Genomic DNA, 27157 nt, shown 5'->3' with positions numbered 1-27157 from the left:
AATCACCCTTACCTACCAAATTTGATCCTCATTCCGTACCGAATAGTCACACTACGAAAAAACGTGAAAACCCTAATTCGCTCTAACTTGAAAACGGACAACGAAAACCCTTACTTCTATATTTATTTACACTTATTGTGGGGTGGTTGGGTAGTAGGGCCATAATAAATAAATAATTTCCAAATAAAAGGGCATTTTTAAGAAAAACGTGAGGGGTTTTACAATTCCATAAATTGTATTTAGGGTTTCGGTTAAAATATGAGAAATTTGAGAAAACGGTCAGTCACAAGTGAAACTAGGGTTTTGATTAGACTTTTAGGGTTTCTAGTCTTTTAAAATAAAAACAAGGTTTTAAATCAAACCCAAAGAAATAACTTTAGTATCTTCTTTAAAACAATAATGTTTTAAAATAAAAATAAACTAAAGAAACCGTAATATCCTCTTTGAGACCAAACAAAAGATGATCCTAAAAGTTGGGGTATCACAATCTCCCCTCCTTCAAAGAATTTCGTCCTCGAAATTGCAATCAACGAGCTAAGGGTTGGAATACTCGAATACCTGATTAACGAGTTCATCAGTAGTGGTAAAGATTACCTCAAGAATTGGTCACTCTATGTATCGCAATCCAAGATCCAACTGTATAATCCTTATCTCACAGTTTCAATGGTCTTTAAATATCTTATAAAACGAGTAGAAGGAAACCTCAATACGATGGAAAATAGGGAAGGTACCTTCGGTGATTACCAATGGGTCTGTCACCTCTTGGCTTCCTATTGCATAGATCCTTGCCGACACTTTCGGTCGATTACCCGTGGCATTAGTCAGCTTAGACGTGTTCCCTTCTGCCCTTGGTAAATTTCCTTTTTTTTGCAAGTGAGGGCACTGAGCAAGCAGATGCTCAGCACTACCACATCGATAGCATTTCCGTACTTGTCCTTTCTTCCAACAATTATCTTCTATGTGATTAGCAGCCCCACAAAATCCGCATGTCATTCTAGGTCCTGATGTCGGACCTCCTCGTGAGGTATCCCTTCGGGTCTCTCTCCCTACCTGATTTTTCTCAACATTTCCTTGATTTGGGATCCCAGTGGATCGTGGTCCACCTATTCCTCGACCCTTCTTAGGTGGTGCCTCGCTTCCCGAGCTCTGTCCCTCAATATAACTACTTGTATCTGGGTGCCTTCTTTTCTTATCATGAAAGACCTTTACTTGACTCTTAGTACTTTCGATTTGTTGTGCCCTTTCAATTGCTTGACTATAAGTCTCCAATTGAGCAGCTGCCAGTGCTTCCTGAATCTCCACATTCAAACCCTAAACAAATCGACGAATTCTCCTTTGGTCTGTCAGTACTAATTTTGGAGGAAAACGAGAGAGCTTGGTAAACTGTGTCTCGTACTCTGCCACACTCATAGTCCCTTGACGTAGGCGTATGAACTCATCTTCCCGCCTCTCTTGAACAAGTGGCGGTAAGTACTTCTCATTAAACTCACGAGTGAAATTCACCCATGTCCATGGGGTTTGCTCTCTATCCCATTTGGCTCGAATCACATTTCACCAGGCACAAGCCGCTCCCTCAAATTGAAAAACGGCGAAAGCTATCTGCCGTTCCTCTGAGTATCCTAACGCAGTAAAAATGTCTAACATTCGCTCCAACCAACTCTCCGCTATATCCGGGCTAGGTCCACCCAAAAATTTTGGTGGTAGAAATTTTTGGAACCGTTCTAAGGCACGGTCCTCTCCTTCATGATTTCCAAGATGCTGTACTTGGCCTTGGCCCTATTGGTTGACCATTCGTTCTAATAAATCAGCCATTCACTGTATGGCTGTAGCTACCTGGGTTTCGGCTTGTGTATTTGCATTTTCATTGGTTACCCCTTCGGTTCCTCGTCCTCGTCCTCTACCCCCACCACGAGTCTCCATTTGATAGTTTTATAGTTTCTATAATTGGGACAAAATATGGTACAAGATCAAAGTGTTGAAAAGTTATAAAATGCACGAAATAATCAAAGATCAAAATGTGTACATATATATACAAGTCACGCCAAAAATATACACAATATAATGCACCATATACACCAAGAGACGTTTCAAGTTAGACAAAGTCAAGTGCAGCAAGTACTATATAGGTAGGTATTAACATACCACAAGTAAATGACATGTAGGAACAATGCAAGAGCAAAACGAAAGAAAATGCGACTTGTCGTCACCCCCGTCCGGTTTCTTACTCCACCTCCCAAGGTACCCGTTGATCTCTTGTACTCACTCTAGCCAAACAAAGCCTGTTCATGTTCCTAAAATGCAAGTCTCAAGTATCAACTCTGGAGTACTTAGGCACGAGAATCCAAAATAAGATAAATCACATCTCCAGCTGGCTAGTCCCAAGAGTAAACTATCTACATTCGAAATTCCTACCGACGTACCTATCAATGGTCCTCAGATATTATGAGAAAGATTTAAGGCCTATAACAGTTATGATCCATAACTTATGCTTGAACGAGCATTTAGTCCTTCATACTTATTCACCACTTGGCCCAAGCTCACTCCGCGCAGAGAGCACGCGAAACAGGCTCTGATACCACCTGTGACGCCCCCACTTCTCCCAAGGGCGAGCCCTAGGGTATCGGCGGGATGCCTGCCTAACTCGCACCAGGACTCAATACTTAAAATGAGAAAATAGATTCCACGCTAAAAGAAAGTTCTATTTACTCTATTACAGCTTCAAAAGTTGCATAAAGTAGTTCATCAAGTCATACATACTACGAGTACCAGAAAATAAACCCTAGAAAAGCTGATAACTACAACCACCACGACAACTATATACATCTTGCTAGTCAACTTATAACAAGTACAAATTCAACTCATCTATAATCAAAACACTAAACACCTTCCCGAGCGATCCCCGCGTCGGCCCCCTGCTAAGGAAAACAAATGGGATGGGGTAAGCTATATGCTTAGTGAATAACCGGGGGTAAAAATGTAAACTCACATAATTAAACAAGTAAATCAGGATATTTCACATCAATAACAGAAAAGTAACATCACAATGGTAGGATACAGGTGGCTGCAAAGCCAGTTCAATTCCCCGAGGTTGAACGCTTGTCGACACTCTATCAACCAAAGTATTCATTGTGACAGCCCCACCTTTCCCTAAGGCGAACCAAAGGGTTCGGCAGACCGCCTGCCCAGCTCTCACCAAGACTCAGTCGTTCACTTCAGTCCTTAAATAAATTCCAATATAAATCTCAAATATACATCAAATGTTCCACAAATTCATTTGTACTACAAACTAAAACCTCAAGAGATACAAGAAATACTAATTACCTGAATAAAACAAAGGTCTTCAATTCTCACATAAGTACAAGTACAATTGCAGTTTCAACTATTACACAAGTTAAAACTAGGACTCCAACTGTATAGTATATCATCCAACCATTCACACGGAGAACTTTAATACAAATGCTTCCTTCACCTCGAACCCTGTGGAGGGGAATAAAATAGTTTTGGGGTGAGCTAACACTCAGCGAGTAACCAATAAAATCAATAATCAAATATATTTCAAAACAATGCATTTCGATGATGTCATGATTCCGAGATCAAATGTACGTATTTTTGCTCCGGTGAGCCAATGAAATCATTGCACTTAAACATCCAACGCTCAAATAGATCATTTCACGTTGAACGGTAAGAGAGAGCCCCTTTTTGAGCTCCAGATGAACATAAAGGTGGAGATGTTGGTGTTCAGCACAAGACTCCTCAAGAACTCATTGAAGCCAAATCATGCCATGAACTCCCATGCAAGCACGCATGATAGGCAATTGAATAAAGAATGCAGGAAACAGTTCATAAGTAGCTTTGGAAATAGTTTAGGGTTACTCACCAACCACGGCTCATAATCCTCATCCATCGTAGACAGTTTCCTCGATCAAGTCCAAGGCCTTCAACTCAAACTCAAAACAATCAAATGCTTTCAAAGATCGGACAGCATTTCCCCTACATTTCCTTACTTTCCATCCTACAAGCAACACCATTTCATCTCAAATCAATCACATACACATCATAGACTATCAAATACACCTTTCGGCACAATATCCATAACTGAAGCTACACTTATTGGATTGAAACAAATCTTATGGCGTTTCGAAGCCAAGACATAACCCTACATTTCTTATTGAGACCTCCAAAGCTAAATCATGCATTTTCAGGGTGAAAAGTGGAAAACTCCACAAAAACTGAAATCTGGGCGAAATAGGGCTCATGGGCAGTCAGGGTATTTCGGTCATTTCATATGCTACAGTGCTTGGATCCAGCTGAAATTTTGTAGGCAACTAGATAACACTATTTTCTACAACTTTCATGTTTTAACCTAAGCCTGATTCGGCCTCTAACATACTCAAATAAATCCAGCCAGAACAGGGCAGATTTGAAACCCTAACCTGAAATTTTTCGTACAAGCTGAAATTTTCCACAAATAACTGCAATTGATGTACAAGGGATCCATTTAACATACTTTAGAGCCATCAATCCAAGGCCAACCATAATCATCATATGAAAACAGAAAAATCCCAAAAAAAATAAAAAATTTAACTAACTTCACTTTAATCCATGAAATCTTCCATAAAATCACCTAGTTAGCTACCATAAGTCACCAATTGACCATTATTAGGAACAAAGAGTGAGTTCCAAGCAAAATACCTTAACCCCTCAAGAAAGGTAGTAGCTTAGGGGTTTTTCTTCCAAAACAACTCCACCAAGACCTTTGTTCTTCCCTAGATAACACTCTTATGGAAGGGTTTGCGATTCTATCGGTTGAAACTCCAAATTTTAGCAAGAAATGGAAGGACAAATTGAAGGCTCTCTCTTGGTTTTTCTCCTTACAAGGGCCGGCCAACAAGCATAAGAAATGAAGGTGATTTTGGTCAATTTTGAGGTTTAGTAAAGGTGATGAAAATTAGTCAAAGTCCAACTTGCAATAGGGTCATGACACTTGGCACTTTCTTAAGTTATTCTTATCCCTTTGTCTACCAAGTTTAACCCAGATAACTATCCTCTAATTATCTCTTAATGTCTAGTATATTAATCCGGGTATACAAAACATAACCTAATTGGTCGAATTTATCGCACTTGACGCCACTAGCGGGTCCCACGTCCAATATACACTCTTTATTTCTCAGGAACTAATTTATACTAGAAAAATGATTGGAAAACTATATTCACTTATAAAAGTCAATGGAAAATTTTGATAATAAAATAAAGTAAGAGAAATGCACGCAAAAAACAAAATAAATAAGGAAAATTTTCCCTTTATTTTTCTTCGGGCGTCACAAACTCCCCCCCTTAAAAGAATGTCGTTCTCGACATTCCAACTCATACTAATCAAGTCAAGATATCCCTCAAAAGTCAAACGAGCATTTCCAAGCAAGCACTAAGAGTGACTCTAATCCCACTCGTTTGATTTTTCATTCCTACAAGAAATCACTGATATGTCAAACCCGACCCACAGTCTGGCATCCTAAACTTTAAGCCTAAGATACACTACAGAGATCTGAAGCCTAAGCTCTAATACCAACTGTGACAGCCCCACCTCCCCCTAAGACGAACCAAAGGGTTCGGCGGACCGCCTGCCCAGCTCTCGCCTGGACTCAATCGTTCACTTCAGTTCTTAAATAAATTCCAATATAAATCTCAAATATACATGAAATGTTCTACAAATTCATTTGCACTACAAACTAGAACCTCAAGAGATACAAGAAATACTAATTACCCGAATAAAACAAAGGTCCTCAATTCTCACATAAGTACAAGTACAATTGCAGTTTCAACTATTACACAAGCTAAAACTAGAACTCCAACTGTACAGTAGATCATCCAACCATTTACACGGAGAACTTTAATACAAATTCTTCCTTCACCTCGAGCCCTGTGGAGGGGAATAAAATAGTTTTGTGGTGAGCTAACGCTCAACGAGTAACCAGTAAAATCAATAATCAAATATATTTCACAATAATGCATTTCGATGATGTCATGATTCCGAGATCAAATGTACGTATTTTTGCTCTGGTGAGCCAGTGAAATCATTGCACTTAAACATCCAACGCTCAAATAGATCATTTCACGTTGAACGGTAAGAGGGAGCCCCTTTTTGAGCTCCAGATGAACATAAACAAGTGGTGGAGAGGTTGGTGTTCAGCACAAGACTCCTCAAGAACTCATTGAAGCCAAATCATGCCATGAACTCCCATGCAAGCACGCATGATATGCAATTGAATAAAGAATGCAGGAAATAGTTCATAAGTAGCTTTGGAAATAGTTTAGGGTTACTCACCAACCACGGCTCATAATCCTCATCCATCGTAGACAGTTTCCTCGATCAAGTCCAAGGCCTTCAACTCAAACTCAAAACAATCAAATGCTTTCAAAGATCGGACAGCATTTCCCCTACATTTCCTTACTTTCCATCCTACAAGCAATACCATTTCATCTCAAATCAATCACATACACATCATAGACTATCAAATACACCTTTCGGCACAATATCCATAACTGAAGCTACACTTATTGGATTGAAACAAATCTTATGGCGTTTCGAAGCCAAGACATAACCCTACATTTCTTATGAAGACCTCCAAAGCCAAATTATGCATTTTCAGGGTGAAAAGTGGAAAACTCCACGAAAACAGAAATCTGGGCGAAATAGGGCTCATGGGCAGTCAGGGTATTTCGGTCATTTCATATGCTACAGTGCTTGGATCCAGCTGAAATTTTGTAGGCAACTAGATAACACCATTTTCTACAACTTTCATGTTTTAACCTAAGCCTGATTCGGCCTCTAACATACTCAAATAAATCCGGTCAGAACAGGGCAGATTTGAAACCCTAACCTGAATTTTTTCGTACAAACTGAAATTTTCTACAAATAACCGTAATTGATGTACAAGGGATCCATTTAACATAGTTTAGAGCCATCAATCCAAGGTCAACCATAATCATCATATGAAAACAGAAAAATCCCAAAAAAAGTCAGAAATTTAACTAACTTCACTTTAATCCATGAAATCTTCCATAAAATCACCTAGTTAGCTACCATAAGTCACCAATTGACCATTATTAGGAACAAAGAGTGAGTTCCAAGCAAAATACCTTAACCCCTCAAGAAAGGTAGTAGCTTAAGGGTTTTTCTTCCAAAACAACTCCACCAAGACCTTTGTTCTTCCCTAGATAACACTCTTATGGAAGGGTTTGCGATTCTATCGGTTGAAACTCCAAATTTTAGCAAGAAATGGAAGGACAAATTGAAGGCTCTCTCTTGGTTTTTCTCCTTACAAGGGCCGGCCAACAAGCATAAGAAATGAAGGTGATTTTGGTCAATTTTGAGGTTTAGTAAAGGTGATGAAAATTAGTCAAAGTCCAACTTGCAATAGGGTCATGACACTTGGCACTTTCTTAAGTTATTCTTATCCCTTTGTCTACCAAGTTTAACCCAGATAACTATCCTCTAATTATCTCTTAATGTCTAGTATATTAATCCGGGTATACAAAACATAACCTAATTGGTCGAATTTATCGCACTTGACGCCACTAGCGGGTCCCACGTCCAATATACACTCTTTATTTCTCAGGAACTAATTTATACTAGAAAAATGATTGGAAAACTATATTCACTTATAAAAGTCAATGGAAAATTTTGATAATAAAATAAAGTAAGAGAAATGCACGCAAAAAACAAAATAAATAAGGAAAATTTTCCCTTTATTTTTCTTCGGGCGTCACAAACTCCCCCCCTTAAAAGAATGTCGTTCTCGACATTCCAACTCATACTAATCAAGTCAAGATATCCCTCAAAAGTCAAACGAGCATTTCCAAGCAAGCACTAAGAGTGACTCTAATCCCACTCGTTTGATTTTTCATTCCTACAAGAAATCACTGATATGTCAAACCCGACCCACAGTCTGGCATCCTAAACTTTAAGCCTAAGATACACTACAGAGATCTGAAACCTAAGCTCTGATACCAACTGTGACAGCCCCACCTCCCCCTAAGACGAACCAAAGGGTTCGGCGGACCGCCTGCCCAGCTCTCGCCTGGACTCAGTCGTTCACTTCAGTCCTTAAATAAATTCCAATATAAATCTCAAATATACATCAAATGTTCCACAAATTCATTTGCACTACAAACTAGAACCTCAAGAGATACAAGAAATACTAATTACCCGAATAAAACAAAGGTCCTCAATTCTCACATAAGTACAAGTACAATTGCAGTTTCAACTATTACACAAGCTAAAACTAGAACTCCAACTGTACAGTAGATCATCCAACCATTTACACGGAGAACTTTAATACAAATTCTTCCTTCACCTCGAGCCCTGTGGAGGGGAATAAAATAGTTTTGTGGTGAGCTAACGCTCAACGAGTAACCAGTAAAATCAATAATCAAATATATTTCACAATAATGCATTTCGATGATGTCATGATTTCGAGATCAAATGTACGTATTTTTGCTCTGGTGAGCCAGTGAAATCATTGCACTTAAACATCCAACGCTCAAATAGATCATTTCACGTTGAACGGTAAGAGGGAGCCCCTTTTTGAGCTCCAGATGAACATAAACAAGTGGTGGAGACATTGGTGTTCAGCACAAGACTCCTCAAGAACTCATTGAAGCCAAATCATGCCATGAACTCCCATGCAAGCACGCATGATATGCAATTGAATAAAGAATGCAGGAAACAGTTCATAAGTAGCTTTGGAAATAGTTTAGGGTTACTCACCAACCACGGCTCATAATCCTCATCCATCGTAGACAGTTTCCTCGATCAAGTCCAAGGCCTTCAACTCAAACTCAAAACAATCAAATGCTTTCAAAGATCAGACAGCATTTCCCCTACATTTCCTTACTTTCCATCCTACAAGCAACACCATTTCATCTCAAATCAATCACATACACATCATAGACTATCAAATACACCTTTCGGCACAATATCCATAACTGAAGCTACACTTATTGGATTGAAACAAATCTTATGGCGTTTCGAAGCCAAGACATAACCCTACATTTATTATTAAGACCTCCAAAGCTAAATCATGCATTTTCAGGGTGAAAAGTGGAAAACTCCACGAAAACAGAAATCTGGACGAAATAGGGCTCATGGGCAGTCAGGGTATTTCGGTCATTTCATATGCTACAGTGCTTGGATCCAGCTGAAATTTTGTAGGCAACTAGATAACACCATTTTCTACAACTTTCATGTTTTAACCTAAGCCTGATTCGGCCTCTAACATACTCAAATAAATCCGGTCAGAACAGGGCAGATTTGAAACCCTAACCTGAAATTTTTCGCACAAGCTGAAATTTTCCACAAAAAACCCCACGTCCAATATACACTCTTTATTTCTCAGGAACTAATTTATACTAGAAAAATGATTGGAAAACTATATTCACTTATAAAAGTCAATGGAAAATTTTGATAATAAAATAAAGTAAGAGAAATGCACACAAAAAATAAAACAAATAAGGAAAATTTTCCCTTTCTTTTTCTTCGGGCATCACACTCATGGTCCGTAGACTCCACTTAACTTTCCCCGTTCACCTTATCAACCCCCACATGCCAGTTAACAGCACACAGCAGCTTGAGTGAAACAAAATAACTTAGCTTTCGTCAAAACTTTAACAAGGAACTAAATCTCAAGTTTAGCATTGAACTCTCTTCGACAAAGCCCCAGCTGGCTCGAATAGTTCGTCTAACCCTTGGAACCGGGCTGGAACCATGCCCTGAGATATTCGATCTCTCAATAGATGGTATCTCTCAACAAAGTACTTACCCCAAACAGCACACAGCAAATGGGGTTTAATTCAAGTTAGGTAATCACCCCCATCAGCACACAGCAAAAGGGTGATATTGAAGTCATGCAATCACCTTCATCAGCACACAGCAAAAGGGTGATACTCAATATAAGGCATGTATTCTCACATGGGAAATCAAAACAAAGGATGAGCTTAGGTCAAGTGAGATAAAGTACACCCTCGCCTAAGTACTTATTTAACATATACAAAGCACTTTAACAATTTCACATCAATAAAGAACCCAATTACTCACTTGATAAAGCTTGGCACGAAAAACGATACAATTCACTGAGATTGACGATCACCGTCAAAAGCCTCACAATCTGTATTGACAGATTATATACACACATAAGTGAAACGGCCATACAATAGCAGTTTATAACGTAAATGGTCGAAAGCGGTCAAAAATAATAAAAGACGGTCAAAAATGATGTTAAGGCCAAGAGCATGTCGAAATTCGCCGAAACGGCTGGAATGGTGACAAAATAACAAAAATAATCCTAAACGGTCCAAAATGGCAAAAATAGTTGAGAAATGCACGTGCGCATGTGCGGAAATGAAAATGGTACAAAATGGGTTACACGATTTTTGACCATAACTGGAGCTGTGGTTATCGAATCAAAATGTACTAGGTCATGTCTCGAAACTTAAACAAAAGGTTACAACTTCCGTGAAGACACCTTGACCCAGTTTTTAGTGTATTCAAGTCACATTTGTAAAATACAGAACTAGAACTTCAAAGGCTAGTTTATCTTTCTCGTGAAAATTTGGCAGCATGCCCCTTGTGTTTACCTATTTTCCAGCCATTTATGGCCTCAATATTTTCCTCAAACAGTCCCAAAGTCACACATAGAATAACGTCATTTCAATAGCCGTTCAATAGGTTCAAAGTCATACAAATACAAAATTAAACTAGGTAAATGTCCGGAAATGAAATGTAAGGCATAAATTAAAAGACAAATTTGCCGTCACTTAGCATAACGAGCACAACCGAAGCTACGCTTATCGGAGTAGGATGAAATTTATACTGTTTCAAAGCTAAGACATAGTGCTACAACTTTGATGAAGACTACTCAGTCCAGTTCATAGTATATCTAGGTCAAAAGTCCGGATTACAGAACCAAAACGCTCACATTCAGGCTAGTTAACTGCATTATGCGTAAACAATAATAACTCAGGCTACCGAAGTCCGATTGGGGTGTTTTGAGTTGCGTTGGAAAGCTGACAAATAGGGATAAAACTTTCATGTTTTGACTAAAAGCTAGTTCAGTATGTATCAAGGTGAACAAACGCGACCAACTTAGTGTACTGTCAAAACTGTCCACTGACTTTACTCCTATGGCAGTCAGGGTATTTTTGTCTTTTCACAGGTTACGTTACTCTAATTGAGCTGAAGTTTTGTAGGCAACCATTAAATATCATTATCTATAACTTTCATGTTTTGTGCTAACCCTAATTCAGCCTCTAACATGGTGAACTAGAACCAGGCAGAACAGGGGAGGTGCAAAACTGAAAATATGGAATTTATGCCTACAAGTGCTAATCTTCATAATTCTAGCTTAAAACACTACCTCACCTCCTTATCTACACTTATTCGTATCATAATCCATCTAAAGAAGAAGAAATATGGCTGATCAATACAAACCCTAACTCACAAATTATCCCAAAATCACCACAACTACTTCCATAGCTACCAATTTGACCAGATCATGAGTTATATAACAACTTAAACAAAAGTAAAAGAGCCAAAAATAAGGGACAGCCAATATACCTCACGAACAAGCTTTCAAAGGATATCTTCCACCTCTCTTAGAAATTTTTGGTTCCTTAAGCTTCTCAAGCTTCCAAACTAGTGATTAATCAGTTTAGTTTTTCTTGTTTTCACTCAAATGGTTCAAACTCAAGATGGATTGAAGTTGTTTCTCTTGCTCTCTCTCTCTCTCTCCCTTAAGCTCGGCCAAAACAGAAAAAAAAAATGAGGAAGAATGAGCTCAAATAGGAGATAAGAAGGTAAGACTTTGGCTTGGTCAAGGAACCATAGGTGGTCGACACTTGTCACCACTAAAACCAACTAAAATTTTGTTTTCTTTTCCTTCCATTTTGTTAATAATTTCAGCTATAAGGCTGAGGATGAGGGAGATTGTGACGCCCCGAAAAAAAAGTGTGTGAGAACCCGTAAAAACCCTAATATTTTCCTAGGGTTTTAGTTCCTTTAATTGCTTAATTTTTGCATTTCTGGCTTAGAAATATTATCTGGGTGGATTTTATGAGCAATTATAGTTTTAAGATGATTTTTCTAGCATTGGTGAGTTTTTAGAAAATTAAGAATAAATATTGGACGTGGGACCCACTAGTGCGAAAAGTTCGGAAAAATTCGGCCAATAAGGTTAAGTTTCGGATACTGTTAAAAGTTTATCGGGTATTAAGAGATAAGTAGGGTGTGTGAAGTGATTGATGTGAGAGAGAAAAGAATGATAAGGATGCATTTAATAGAGTGACACATGTCACTTTCTTATTGGTTGAACTTTTAAGAATTACTATTCATTGTCTTGACTTATTTGACCAAGGGATTAAATATCCAAAATTCACCAAAAAATCACCATTTTTCTCTCCTTGTTGGCCGGCCACCTTGAGCAAGAAAGGAAGGAGATTTCTTCAATTTTCAAGCTTCTACTTGGTGCAAATCAACCAAAAACATTTGCTTCCATCCATTTCACTCCATAAAATCCAATCTTCTAGTGTTAGTGAGTGTAGAGGTGAACTTTGTTTGAAGGATTAAGGTGCCCAACATCCTTCTCTCTCTTGGTTCTTGGTAAGTGAAGCTTGAAACACCTTACTACCTCTAATGATACTTATTTTGTGCTTAATGGGGGCATGAGAGAAGGAATATATGATTTGTTTCTTGATTTGGTTTGTTTTGGTGAAGTTTTCCATTTTATGATGATTTTTCTGGTTTAATTGGATTATGATGGTGTGGTTGTTGGTGATGATTGGCAATGGACTAAAATGACTCTAGTGGGTGTGAAAGGTGGATAAATGCAACCAATTTTGGATTTGGTGTGAAAATTGAAAAGTTAGGGTTCTTAAATCCCCAATTCTGTCCGGTTTTGGATCATAGGGTTAGAGGCCGAATTTGACTTTGCTCAAAACATGAAAGTTGTAGGTATTGATATGATTGAGATGCCTACAAAATTTCAGGTCATTTGGATTAATGTAGAATGAGTTATGACGAAATTACTGTAGCTGTTCTGCTTTGATCAGAATGCGAAAACTGCGATAGTAATTGGCCATTTTGACTGGAATTGGTTTGGATTTTGGAGTTGGTGTCTTCTGATGAAATGTAGCTGAATGTCTTAGCTAACTTATGCCTTTGGAATTTCGGCATTTGGACTTGTATGGACTGAGATATACCGATTACAGTTTTATGTGATTTGCAAACCTGTTTTGGTAATTCTGGTATAGTATTTGGCATTTTCGACCTAGTTAAGCTAGGAACTGGATTGAGTGACCTTCTACATTGTTGTAACCCTGTTTCATAGCTTCGAAACGGTGGGTCTTACACCCCCAACCGATAATTGTAGTGAGAGTTGTGCCATTACCGCATTATGACGTCAAAACTGTTTTTCTGGTTTTGAGCTTAACCTTAATTTCCGGACTTTTCCCTAGCTTGACTTGTCTTTGTACTTCTTGGAGCTTGCTGAATGGATATTAGATGAACTTATTTGTGTGACTTTGGGACTGGCTGGAGTAATAATGAAGCCATGATGGCTGGAAAAGTTAGCAAATGTAGGGGAAGTGCTGTCGAAACTTTGAAGGGACTTGTTTGCATTGGGTTTGTGATCTAAGGCTTGGAGTTGAGCAAGGCAATGATACATGATGGATGGTTTCTGAGCCGTGGAGGTGAGTGACCCCAAACTATTGTTAAAGCTTCTTATGAAATGTTTCTTGCATTATTTACTCGATTGCATCTCATGCGTGCTTGCATGTGAATTCATGATATGATTTTGGCTTCAATGAGTTCTGGGAAAGTCTTGTGCTGGACACCAACGTCTCCACTCTGTTTGTGGTTCATGTTCATGTTATCTGGAGCTCAAAAAGGGGCTTCCTCTCTCTGTTCGTGTGTTATGCTCTATTTGAGCGTTGGGTGTTCAAGTTTCAATGATTTCACTGGCTCACGAGAGCAAAAATACGTGCATTTGATACTTGAATCATGACATCATGACATCATCGAAATGAATTATTGTGAAAGATATTTGATTACTGGTTTTATTTGGTTACTCGCTGAGCTTCTAGCTCACCCCAAAAACATTTTATTCCCCTCCACAGGGCTCAAGGCGAAGGCAGGACTTGTTGTGCTTATTCATGTGAATGGATGGATTATCTCGTGTATGGTTTGAATTTGGATTTCCTTTTGTGTAATAGTTATTATTAGGGATTGTAATGAATGTTTGGAATCGAACGGATGTAAGTATACATCCCACGATTGGAATTAGTTTCCGCTGCATTTGTGATATGTAATTATTGGAGAATTTGATGTAATTTTGAGAGTTATATTGTAATATATTTGCGGATTGTAGTGAACGACTGAGTCCCGGCGAGAGCTGGGCAGGCGGCCCGCCGAACCCTCTGGTTCGCCTTAGGGGGAGGTGGGGCGGTCACAGTTGGTATCAGAGCTTAGGCTTCAGATCTCTGTAGTTATCCTAGACTTGAAGTTTAGGATGCCGGACTGTGGGTTTGGTTTGAAATATTAGTGATTCTTGCGGGTTGACTTGACTTGATTAGTACAAGATGGAATGTCGAGGACGACATTCTTTTAAGGAGGGGAGATTGTGACGCCCCGAAAAAAAAGTGTGTGAGAACCCGTAAAAACCCTAATATTTTCCTAGGGTTTTAGTTCCTTTAATTGCTTAATTTTTGCATTTCTGGCTTAGAAATATTATCTGGGTGGATTTTATGAGCAATTATAGTTTTAAGATGATTTTTCTAGCATTGGTGAGTTTTTAGAAAATTAAGAATAAATATTGGACGTGGGACCCACTAGTGCGAAAAGTTCGGAAAAATTCGGCCAATAAGGTTAAGTTTCGGATACTGTTAAAAGTTTATCGGGTATTAAGAGATAAGTAGGGTGTGTGAAGTGATTGATGTGAGAGAGAAAAGAATGATAAGGATGCATTTAATAGAGTGACACATGTCACTTTCTTATTGGTTGAACTTTTAAGAATTACTATTCATTGTCTTGACTTATTTGACCAAGGGATTAAATATCCAAAATTCACCAAAAAATCACCATTTTTCTCTCCTTGTTGGCCGGCCACCTTGAGCAAGAAAGGAAGGAGATTTCTTCAATTTTCAAGCTTCTACTTGGTGCAAATCAACCAAAAACATTTGCTTCCATCCATTTCACTCCATAAAATCCAATCTTCTAGTGTTAGTGAGTGTAGAGGTGAACTTTGTTTGAAGGATTAAGGTGCCCAACATCCTTCTCTCTCTTGGTTCTTGGTAAGTGAAGCTTGAAACACCTTACTACCTCTAATGATACTTATTTTGTGCTTAATGGGGGCATGAGAGAAGGAATATATGATTTGTTTCTTGATTTGGTTTGTTTTGGTGAAGTTTTCCATTTTATGATGATTTTTCTGGTTTAATTGGATTATGATGGTGTGGTTGTTGGTGATGATTGGTAATGGACTAAAATGACTCTAGTGGGTGTGAAAGGTGGATAAATGCAACCAATTTTGGATTTGGTGTGAAAATTGAAAAGTTAGGGTTCTTAAATCCCCAATTCTGTCCGGTTTTAGATCATAGGGTTAGAGGCCGAATTTGACTTTGCTCAAAACATGAAAGTTGTAGGTATTGATATGATTGAGATGCCTACAAAATTTGAGGTCATTTGGATTAATGTAGAATGAGTTATGACGAAATTACTGTAGCTGTTCTGCTTTGATCAGAATGCGAAAACTGCGATAGTAATTGGCCATTTTGACTGGAATTGGTTTGGATTTTGGAGTTGGTGTCTTCTGATGAAATGTAGCTGAATGTCTTAGCTAACTTATGCCTTTGGAATTTCGGCATTTGGACTTGTATGGACTGAGATATACCGATTACAGTTTTATGTGATTTGCAAACCTGTTTTGGTAATTCTGGTATAGTATTTGGCATTTTCGACCTAGTTAAGCTAGGAACTGGATTGAGTGACCTTCTACATTGTTGTAACCCTGTTTCATAGCTTCGAAACGGTGGGTCTTACACCCCCAACCGATAATTGTAGTGAGAGTTGTGCCATTACCGCATTATGACGTCAAAACTGTTTTTCTGGTTTTGAGCTTAACCTTAATTTCCGGACTTTTCCCTAGCTTGACTTGTCTTTGTACTTCTTGGAGCTTGCTGAATGGATATTAGATGAACTTATTTGTGTGACTTTGGGACTGGCTGGAGTAATAATGAAGCCATGATGGCTGGAAAAGTTAGCAAATGTAGGGGAAGTGCTGTCGAAACTTTGAAGGGACTTGTTTGCATTGGGTTTGTGATCTAAGGCTTGGAGTTGAGCAAGGCAATGATACATGATGGATGGTTTCTGAGCCGTGGAGGTGAGTGACCCCAAACTATTGTTAAAGCTTCTTATGAAATGTTTCTTGCATTATTTACTCGATTGCATCTCATGCGTGCTTGCATGTGAATTCATGATATGATTTTGGCTTCAATGAGTTCTGGGAAAGTCTTGTGCTGGACACCAACGTCTCCACTCTGTTTGTGGTTCATGTTCATGTTATCTGGAGCTCAAAAAGGGGCTTCCTCTCTCTGTTCGTGTGTTATGCTCTATTTGAGCGTTGGGTGTTCAAGTTTCAATGATTTCACTGGCTCACGAGAGCAAAAATACGTGCATTTGATACTTGAATCATGACATCATGACATCATCGAAATGAATTATTGTGAAAGATATTTGATTACTGGTTTTATTTGGTTACTCGCTGAGCTTCTAGCTCACCCCAAAAACATTTTATTCCCCTCCACAGGGCTCAAGGCGAAGGCAGGACTTGTTGTGCTTATTCATGTGAATGGATGGATTATCTCGTGTATGGTTTGAATTTGGATTTCCTTTTGTGTAATAGTTATTATTAGGAATTGTAATGAATGTTTGAAATCGAACGGATGTAAGTATACATCCCACGATTGGAATTAGTTTCCGCTGCATTTGTGATATGTAATTATTGGAGAATTTGATGTAATTTTGAGAGTTATATTGTAATATATTTGAGGATTGTAGTGAACGACTGAGTCCCGGCGAGAGCTGGGCAGGCGGCCCGCCGAACCCTCTGGTTCGCCTTAGGGGGAGGTGGGGCCGTCACAGAGATATTTTGCAAAAATATCAAGGGTATGTGGTGGTAGGGAGGTGGTGGTCAAGTGGTGGGTTCAATCGGTAGTGATCGATACCCGTCGGTTTGAGTTGATTTCTTAAATCGCATATACTAGGGTTTTTAATTTCTAATCACTAACTTATATCATCACTTCTAATCATATAATATTTTCTCATCCAGAAGTCACTTTTACCTATCAAATTTGATCCTCAATCTGTATCGAATAGTCACACTACGGAAAAACGTGAAAATCCTAATTCGCTCTAACTTGAAAACGGACAATGAAAACCCTTACTTCTATATTCATTTACACTTATTGTGGGGTGATTAGGTAGTAGGGCCATAATAAATAAATAATTTCCAAATAAAAGGGCATTTTTAAGAAAAACGTGAGGGGTTTTACAATTCCATAAATTGTATTTAGGGTTTCGGTTAAAATATGAGAAATTTGAGAAAACGGTCAGTCACAAGTGAAACTAGGGTTTTGATTAGACTTTTAGGGTTTCTAGTCTTTTAAAATAAAAATAAAGTTTTAAATCAAACCCAAAGAAATAACTTTAGTATCTTCTTTAAAACAAAATAATGTTTTAAAATAAAAATAAACTAAAGAAACCGTAATATCCTCTTTGAAACTAAATAAAAGATGATCCTAAAAGTTGGGGGTATCACAAGGGTACTAAATCAAGAGGGATCAGCGGGTTAAAGCCATAAACAATCTCAAAACGTGAGTGGTGTGTAGCACCGTGAACAGCTCGATTGTAGGCGAATTCGACATGAGACAAGCACTCTTCCCAAGTTTTAAGATTCTTTTTAATCAAAGGCCGAAGTAGTGTGCCAAGTGTGCGATTGACAACCTCCGTTTGTCCATCGCTTTGGGGATGACTGGTGGTGGAGAATAGTAACCTAGTACCAAGTTTAGATCACAAAGTCTTCCAAAAGTAACTCAGAAATTTTACATCTCTATTACTAACAATGGTCCTGGGCATACCATGCAGACGGACAATTTCCTTGAAGAACAGATTAGCAATATGAAATGCATCGTCAGTTTTGTGACAGGGAATAAAATGAGCCATCTTAGAGAATCTGTCAACCACTACAAAGACGGAGTCATTTCCCTTCGGTGACCTAGGGAGTCCTAAGACAAAGTCCATGGAAAAGTCTACCCAAAGATAGTTGGGAATAGGCAATGGGGTATACAGGCCATATGGGTTTGTCTTAGACTTCGCCTTGTGACAAGTGACACATCTACCAACCATGCGCTCCATATCTCGACATATGTGAGGCTAGTAGAAATGCTCTTGTAACATGGCTAGAGTCTTAACCATGCCAAAGTGTCCCATGAGGCCACCACTATGTGCCTCCCTAACTAGAATATCACGGATGGAAGAATTAGGTACACACAGTTTATCCACATGAAATAGAAATCCATCATGCAAAAAGTACTTTCCATGTGGGTTCTTAACACGCACAGCATATATGTCACCAAAGTCATGATCATATGTATAGAGTTTCTTAATCATTTCGAACCCTAATAACTTAGTATCAAGGCAGACAAGCAAGGAATGTCTATGTGACAAGTAAACAAGGTACACTCACCAAGGAATGTTAACCATTCAATGGTACACTCACCAAGTAAACAAGCAAATCACACGTTCGAGTCAGGAGTAGGTCCCGGTCCACCGGTACGACCTAAAACAAGCAAGTAACCATATTTAAGACTCAAACACGAGTCGAAGTATAACTTTAACTTACTAGTACAAGTTACACAAAACAAATAAAATGGAGTAACAACAGTGTGGAATGTGAACAAACTCCCCAATTCTTCCATTTCTATTCCTTTCCTTCTCAATTCAAGACCACCCATATTTCTAACCAATTGGGCGGCATTTCCCCTTAATTTCTTCACATTTCCAACCTAATGAACAACAGCCAACTCATACCATTACACTTATGGTTCTTAAACTAGTCCATTCATCTCAAATGAACCACAATACACTCAAATATACATCAATTGCTAGCATGTAAGCCATACATAGAAAAGCCCCAATTTTATCATACCCTAAAAACCGAAATTCTCACAAATAAGGAAATCTTCCGAAATCAACCACCATTAACATATATAGGCTCCAAACCATGCAAGATAATACCATCACATCCTAGCTAACCATGAGAAATCATATAAAATAGAAAATTCCCCAATAAATAGAAAAATTGGCACAACTCAACCATAAGTCTTGAAATAACTCACAAAATGGCATCTTTAATCCCTATCACCAACCAATTTCATCTTACAAACAACAAAGAAACAAGTTCTCAAGCACTCACCTTACAAACACAAGGCACAAGGTAGATGAGAGCTTTTCCTTTCAAACCAAAACCACCAATCCCTTCAATCACCCTTAGCAAGGAGGTTTTATGGAGGAATTTGTGAATTAACCGGTTGGATTTCAAGATTTGGCAAGAAATTGAAGCAAAAGTTGAAGAGCTTTCTTTCTTTCTTTCTTCAAGGTGGGTCGGCAATGAGAAGGAGAAAAATGAAGAATTTTGGGTCAATTTTTCTCTTAATAAGAAAGGTAAAGTGAAAGTCAAAAGTCCAACTTCCAATAAGAGCTCAACATGTGTTTTCCCAAGCTTATCTCATTCTTGTCTTACAACACTTAATTAAACCAACTAACCTCTAATTAACCCATAACACTAGGTCACAAAGCTTCCGTATATAAAATTTCCCAAAACTACATTTTACCGTACCGATCGTCTTAGTGGGTCCCACAACCACTGTACACCCTTAATAGCACAGAAATTGACTTAAACCCAGAAAATGATGCAAAATTCCTATTTTCTCATAAAATTCCCCCAGAAAACCCACAGATAAAAGAAAACCCTAAAATTAGGCCCAAAAGCCCAAATTAAATGCCATGAAAATAAGAAAATTTTCGGGGGTCTCACACAAGGCATCAGCTACCACATTCGTATTGCCAGTCTCGTACTTAATCACATAGGAGAAGGTGTCAATGAAGCTTACCCATTTGGCATGTCTCTTGCTTAACTTGGGTTGTCCCTTGAGAAACTTTAGTGACTCATGATCAGTGTGTATCACGAACTCCCGAGGGCGAAGATAGTGTTGCCAGGTCTCCAAAGCCCTTACCAGTGCGTACAACTCCTTGTCATACGTTGGGTAGTTAAAGCAACTCCTCCCAGTTTTTCGCTAAAGAAGGCACAAGGCCTTTTGTCTTGTATGAGGACAGCGCCAATACCTACACCAGAAGCATCACACTCGATTTCAAAAGTCTTGCTAAAGTTTGGTAATGCTAAAACAGGTGCATGTGTGAGTTTGTTTTTGAGGGTAAGAAATGCTTGTTTTTGGTCTTCCCCCTTAGAACTTGTCATTTTTCTTGGTCACGGCGGTCATTGGGGCGGCGATGGTGCTGAAAGCTGCGCACCTCAGGAACGGACGTGGGAGTTGGCCATTGCTCGATGGCTTCAATCTTCGACTTGTCTACCTTGATACCCTGCAAACTCACTACATAGCCCAGAAACACAAGTTCATTAGTACAAAAGGTGCACTTCTTAAGGTTAGCATATAAACGCGCCTTTCGAAGTGTCTCAAGAACTAATCTCACATGCTCCAAGTGCTCCTGTTCACTGCGACTATAGATCAGAATATCATCAAAGTAGACAATGACAAATTTGCCAATAAAACTCCTCAAGACATGGTTCATTAGTTGCATGAATGTGCTAGGGGCGTTAGTCAACCCAAAAGGCATGACTAGCCACTCATAGAGACCATGCTTGGTTTTGAAGGCCGTTTTCCACTCATCGCCTTCTTTCATCCTAATTTGATGATAGCCGCTCCTCAAATCGATTTTGGTGAATATTACAGCACCATCGAGTTCATCAAGCATATCATCTAATCTAGGAATGGGATGACGATACTTAACAGTAATGGCATTGACGGCCCTACAGTCAGTGCACATGCGCCAAGTATCATCCTTTTTGGGGACAAGTATCACAGGCACAGCACAAGGACTGAGACTCTCCTTTACCCAACCCTTACCTAATAGGCCATCAACTTGCCTTTGAAGCTCCTTTGTCTCCTCAAGGCCCATGCGGTAGGCAGGTTTGTTGGGTAGTGGTGCTCCAGGAATGAGGTCGATTTGGTGCTCAATTCCTCGAATGGGTGGTAAGCCATCAGGGACCTCGTCGGGAAAGACATCCTCAAATTCCTGCAAAAGAGCAACCATACTCGAAAGCAATGCCTTATCGAGTTCAGCAACATCTAAATGCACATGCTTGCAAATCATGAGAAGTACAGGCTGATCAGAATTGACAATTTTCCTAACGTCCTTAGCCTTAATGATCATGTTTTGCTTCCTAGTGGTAGGTGTAGTGGATAATTTGTCATGTGTAACACTAAGTGTGCTCACTTGACCCTTGGTCGATGGCTCACTTGCAGAAGTGGAGCCTTTGCCAGGGCCGACCGCCTTTTGTTTCCTCTTTTGACGATCTTGTTCACACTCTCTTTGCAACTTAAGTTGGTTCTCATACACTTGTGCAGGTGTGAGTGGTGTGAGGACTTTTCATTTGCCATCATTCAAGAGTGTGTACTTGTTTGCCTTACCGTAGAATGTGACGTGTTTGTCAAATTGTCATGGTCGACCCAAGATGACATGGGTAGCATGCATAGGCACGACGTCACAAACAACTTCATCAGTGTAAGTTCCAATGGAAAAGGGAACGCGTACCTGCTTGAAAACACGTACCTCTCCATCCTCACTCAGCCATTGGAGGCGATAAGGGTGTGGATGTCTAGTATTTGGAAGCCCTAAGCTCTCAACCATGAGTAAGCTTGCCACGTTTGTGCAACTCCCACCGTCGATGATGAGGCTACATACCTTGTCACCTACTTTACAATGGGTGTAAAACAGGTTCTCCCGTTGTAGTTGCTCGTCCTTCTTAACTCGGGCGGTTATGTGACAGCCCCACCTCCTCCTAGGGCGTACCCTAGAGTTCGGCGGACCGCCTGCCCAGCTCTCGCCGGGACTCAGTCGTTCACTACAGTCCTCAAATGAATTACAATATAAATCTCAAATATTACATCAAATTCTCCAATAATTACATGTCATAAGCGAAGCGGAAACAATTCCCCAAACTATACATAAAATGATTCCAAATCCAAATTGTACAAAATATATGCCATCCAACCACGTGAATAAGTACTACAAGCCTTCCTTCGCTTTGAGCCCTGTGGAGGGGAATAAAATATTTTTGGGGTGAGCTAGAAGCTCAGCGAGTAACCAGTAAAATCAGTAATCAAATCGGTTTAACAATATTTCATTTCAATGATGTCATAAATCAATGATGTCATAAATCAAATGATAAGTCCAGAAACAATTACAACATTTACAAAAACATTAAATATGGAGTATCAATAATTCAAGAAACATGTACAATGGAAAGCGATAGTAACACATTCATTAAAAGGATATGGCTCACATGGAGCTATTCGTTCGTTCGTTCCCCTGACATTTCCCCTTATTCCTCCAATTATTTGAAAATTTCATTTTTATAAATAAACCCTCGTTCATCTTTTTATTCGTTCATCCCCTTTCCGGACGTTGACCGGACTCCACCCATCCGGACGTAGCCGGACTACAAGGTAATACTCGATTATACCAAATTCACCCAGGGTCACCATATCGCCCAACCGAGTCTGCTTCTGGCTCGAGTTGATCGGTAACAAAGGGCAGTGGCCAATTCAGCCAAACGGCTTACATTCATGCGCAACTAGCATTTCAATATTTAATCACCGAAAATTTCATATTTATTTAGGTCGAGTGCGATAAAGTACACACTCACCTAGCAAAAGTTCATTTTAGAAATCATAGAAAACAATTATCATTTAATCAAATATTCACAAATAATCACATAGTCACAACAATGCTCATAGTCATAGAAACAAAACGTATATAGAACACTCACATGCAAGCACGCATGATATGCACGAAAACAGTTCAAAAATAACTTTGGAAACAGTTTAAAGGTAAATAATGCAAGAAAACGGTACAAAAGTAACTTTGGAAACAGCTCAAAAGTAAATAATGCAGGAAACGGTTCATAAATAACTTCAGAAATAGTTTGAGGTCACTCACCTCCATGGCTCAGAAACCATCAATCATATATCATTGCCTTGCTCAAATCCAAGTCTTAGATCACAAACTCAATGCAAACAAGTCCTTTAAAAGTTCGGACAGCACTTCCCCTAAATTTGCTTACTTTTCCAGCCATCATGGCTTCATTATTTCCTCAGCCAGTCCCAAAGGTACACACACAACAACAAGTTCATCCAATAGTCATTCAGCAAGCTCCAAGTAGTACAAAGACAAGTCAAGCTAGGAAAAAGTCTGGAAATGAAAGTTAAGCTCAAAACCAGAAAAACAGGTTTTGACGTCATTTTGCGGTAATGATACCAAAGGCACTACGATTGTCGGATGAAGGTGTAAGACCCACCGTTTTGAAGCTAAGAGACAGGGCTACAATATTACAGAAGGTCACTCAACCCAGTTTCGAGTGTAACGAGGTCAAAAATGCAAGAAACTACACCGGAATCACAAAAACAGATTCACAGAATGCATTCTAGCGTGTGAGAACCCGTAAATTCCCTAATAATTCTCCTAGGGTTTTTTCCTCTTTAAAGACATGTTTTCTGCATTTTCTGGCTTAGGAAAATTCTCCTGGTAAATTTTATGAGTATTTATAGTTTTTAGATGATTTTTCTAGCATTGGAGAGTTTTTAGAAAATTAAGGGTATATAATGGACGTGGGACCCACTAGTGCGAAAAGTTTGGAAAAATTCGGCCAATTAGGTTAAATTCCGGATACTGTGTGAAAATTTATCGGGTGTTAAGAGATAAGTAGAGTATGTGAAATGATTGATGTGAGAGGAAAAAGAAGGGATAGGAATGCATTAATGGTAGTGCCAAGTGTCACCATTTCATTGGTTTTGACTTAAGATTTACTATTTCACCTTTTTGACTTTTGACCAAAATTGGTTAAATATCTAAAAATTTCACAAAAAATCACCATTTTCTTTCCCCTTGATGGCCGGCCCTCTCTAGCAAGAAGAAAGACAAAACTCTTCAACATCTTGGCAAATTCCTAGCTCAAATCATCCAAACTACTTGCTTAAATTAATTTTTACTCCATAAAATCCTTCCACTTGGTGTTAGTGAGTGTTTTGGTGAAGCTTTTTGGAGAACTTAAGGTGTCCAACATCTTCCTCTCTCTTGTTTACTTGGTAAGTGGTGATTGACTACCCTCCTATACCTTATGAAGCTTAAGTGATGCTTATTAGTGATTAAAGTGCTGAAATTTCTGGTTTTTATCTTGGTTTGAAGTGATTTGGTGAAGTTTTTATTTTATTGATGATTTTTCTGGTTTAATTGGATTATGATGGTGGGGTTGTTTATGATGGTTGGCAATGGCATATAATGACACTAGTAGGTGTGAATTATTGATAATTGCAACCAATTTTGGATTTGGATTGAAAAATGAAAAGTTAGGGTTTCAAAACCCCTAATTCTGTCCGGTTTTGGATCATAGGGTTAGAAGCCCAATTGGACTTTTCCCAAAACATGAAAGTTGTAGGTATTGATGAGTTTGAAGTGCCTGCAAAAGTTCAGGTCATTTGGATTAGTGTAGAGTGAGATATGTCAATTTTACTGCTGCTGTTCTGGGTTGATCAGAATGCGAAAACTGCACTAGTAATTGGCCATTTTGACTGGAATTGGTTTGGATTTTGTTGTTGATGTCTTCTGATGAAATGCATCTGGATGTCTTAGCTATCATATGCCTTTGGAATCAATGCATTTGGACTTGTGTAGACTGAAATAGACTAATTACAGCATAGTGCGATTTGGGAACCTGCAATTGCGGTTCTGGTTTGGTAATCTGCATTTTTGACCTAGTTGTGCTAGGATTTGGACTGAGTGGCCTTCTACATTGTTGTAGCCCTGTCTTTTAGCTTTGAGATGGTGGGTCTTACGCCCTCATCCGATAAGCGTAGCGCATTTTGTGCCATTACCGCAAAAGTATGACGAAAACTGTTTTTTGTTAAGGCCTAAGCTAATGCCATTTCTTAATTTCTGGTTACCTATGATGCTTATTTATGCATATGAAACCCTATTAGGGTTATAATTGGTATGGCTATATGACTCGTTATCGAGTCTCATTGTACTTGTTTACGTGTTCTAGGGCGTGACGGTGGTTCACGACATTCTCTTGACGGAAGTGCATGAAACAACACTTAATTGATAAGTGAGTATACTACTCACTTGAATGTTACAATGTGGCTTTGCTATATGTGATTTTGATGCCTTGAAGGCTTATTTGGCTATTGGAATTGATTGAGGTGAGGGTGTACTTGACCGCCCTCACCCCTTGTGATACCGTTAATGACTGTTTACCGCTTCACTGATATACTGCACTTGCTATACGAGATATTGAATTCACTTCATGAAAAACTGATTTGGTGTCGTTTGGACGAATATCCAACGGCCTTACTGTATTACTGAGCTCAACCCCGTAGGTAGTCAATTGAATCGAGCCGGCGAGGGCTTGGTCGTGAAAATTGACATGCCACGGGGACTGTACTGGGGAATCTTGTAGTAATGAGACTCTTGGTTCCGGTATACTCGAGTATTACCAAAAGCTACTGATTGGAGTGCGGGCCCGGTTGGGGTATGTTTGGTGGAAGGGATGGGAGTGAAGTGGGTTCTACGGTTGGTACTCTTAACATTGACGGAGGGTCAATGAGGTTGGATCAAGATTGCAAGCGTGGAAATGGGCTCTTGAGAGCCGTCCGTATCCTTTCACTGATTTGATTTACTTCTTATTTGCATACTTGAACTGAACGGTTACACTTATGTGATTTTAGATGCTTATGTGGTAGTAACTCACTGAGATTTAGCTCACTCCGTTCCATTTGTTTTCCTTACAGGAAAATGACTATTTTGGGAAAGGTTGTGCTAGTTGGTTGCCAAGTTGAGCTTGTAAATGTATTTTTGAATAGCTCCTTGAGAGTGAAAACCCTAAGTGTTTTGTTTTCCACCAATGGTTGGTTAGTAATTGGCTATTTGCACATGTATGGACTAGTTGGATATTTTGGTATGCCGTTTGGCTTGTAAACGTTGTATTTCAATGTACATATGTTTGGTTGATATTTGGTTAAATTTCGAATCAACTCGTATTTCAAACGGCAAAAGAAAAATTTTGGCTACTCTCGGCCTAGTGTCTGGATTCTGACGTGTCCAGCACCGTTCATCTTCGGCTTCGAATTTCAATTTTTTTTATTTTGTGATTTTGACTTGTTTGCGCGCAATGGTATGTTCCGGGACGTATGAGATCGACATAAACTGATCCGTAGTCCTGGCGAGAGCTGGGCAGGCAGTTCGCTAACCCCTTTGGTTCGCCTTAGGGGATAGTGGGGCTGTTACAAGTGGTATCAGAGCCACTTCGCGTGGTCTCTGCGCGGAGTGTGACTGGGCCAAGTGGTGTTGTGGTCCTAATTTCATGAATATGTCTAAGTGCTCGTTTGAGCGTAAGTTATGAACCGGGCATGTGATAAGTGTACGAATCATTATCATGGGACTCGAGGAAGCTAGGTATGTATGTCGGGTAGGAATCTTTAATAAGGATGGTTTACTCTTGGGACCGGCCGGCTCGAGATGTGAATTATCTTAGACGAGATTCTTGCGCCTGGATACGAAAGATATGAGGGCCTAGGTTAGAAAGGATTTGGTGAACTAGAAAGGCGATTCTATGGAATTTCGTGTGGTTTGTTCGGGTGTGGTTAAGCGTGATCGACCTTGATTAAGATATAAATGTTTGGACGAAGCCCTAGAAGGGGAAAAGCTTTTCATGAGTTCTTTTGCACTTGTGACCTAGGTGTCTATAGTACTTTTGGA

This window comes from Coffea arabica, chromosome 4c (assembly GCF_036785885.1).
Source record: "Coffea arabica cultivar ET-39 chromosome 4c, Coffea Arabica ET-39 HiFi, whole genome shotgun sequence".
Taxonomy (NCBI): domain Eukaryota; kingdom Viridiplantae; phylum Streptophyta; class Magnoliopsida; order Gentianales; family Rubiaceae; genus Coffea; species Coffea arabica.
This window is presented reverse-complemented; position numbering follows the sequence as displayed.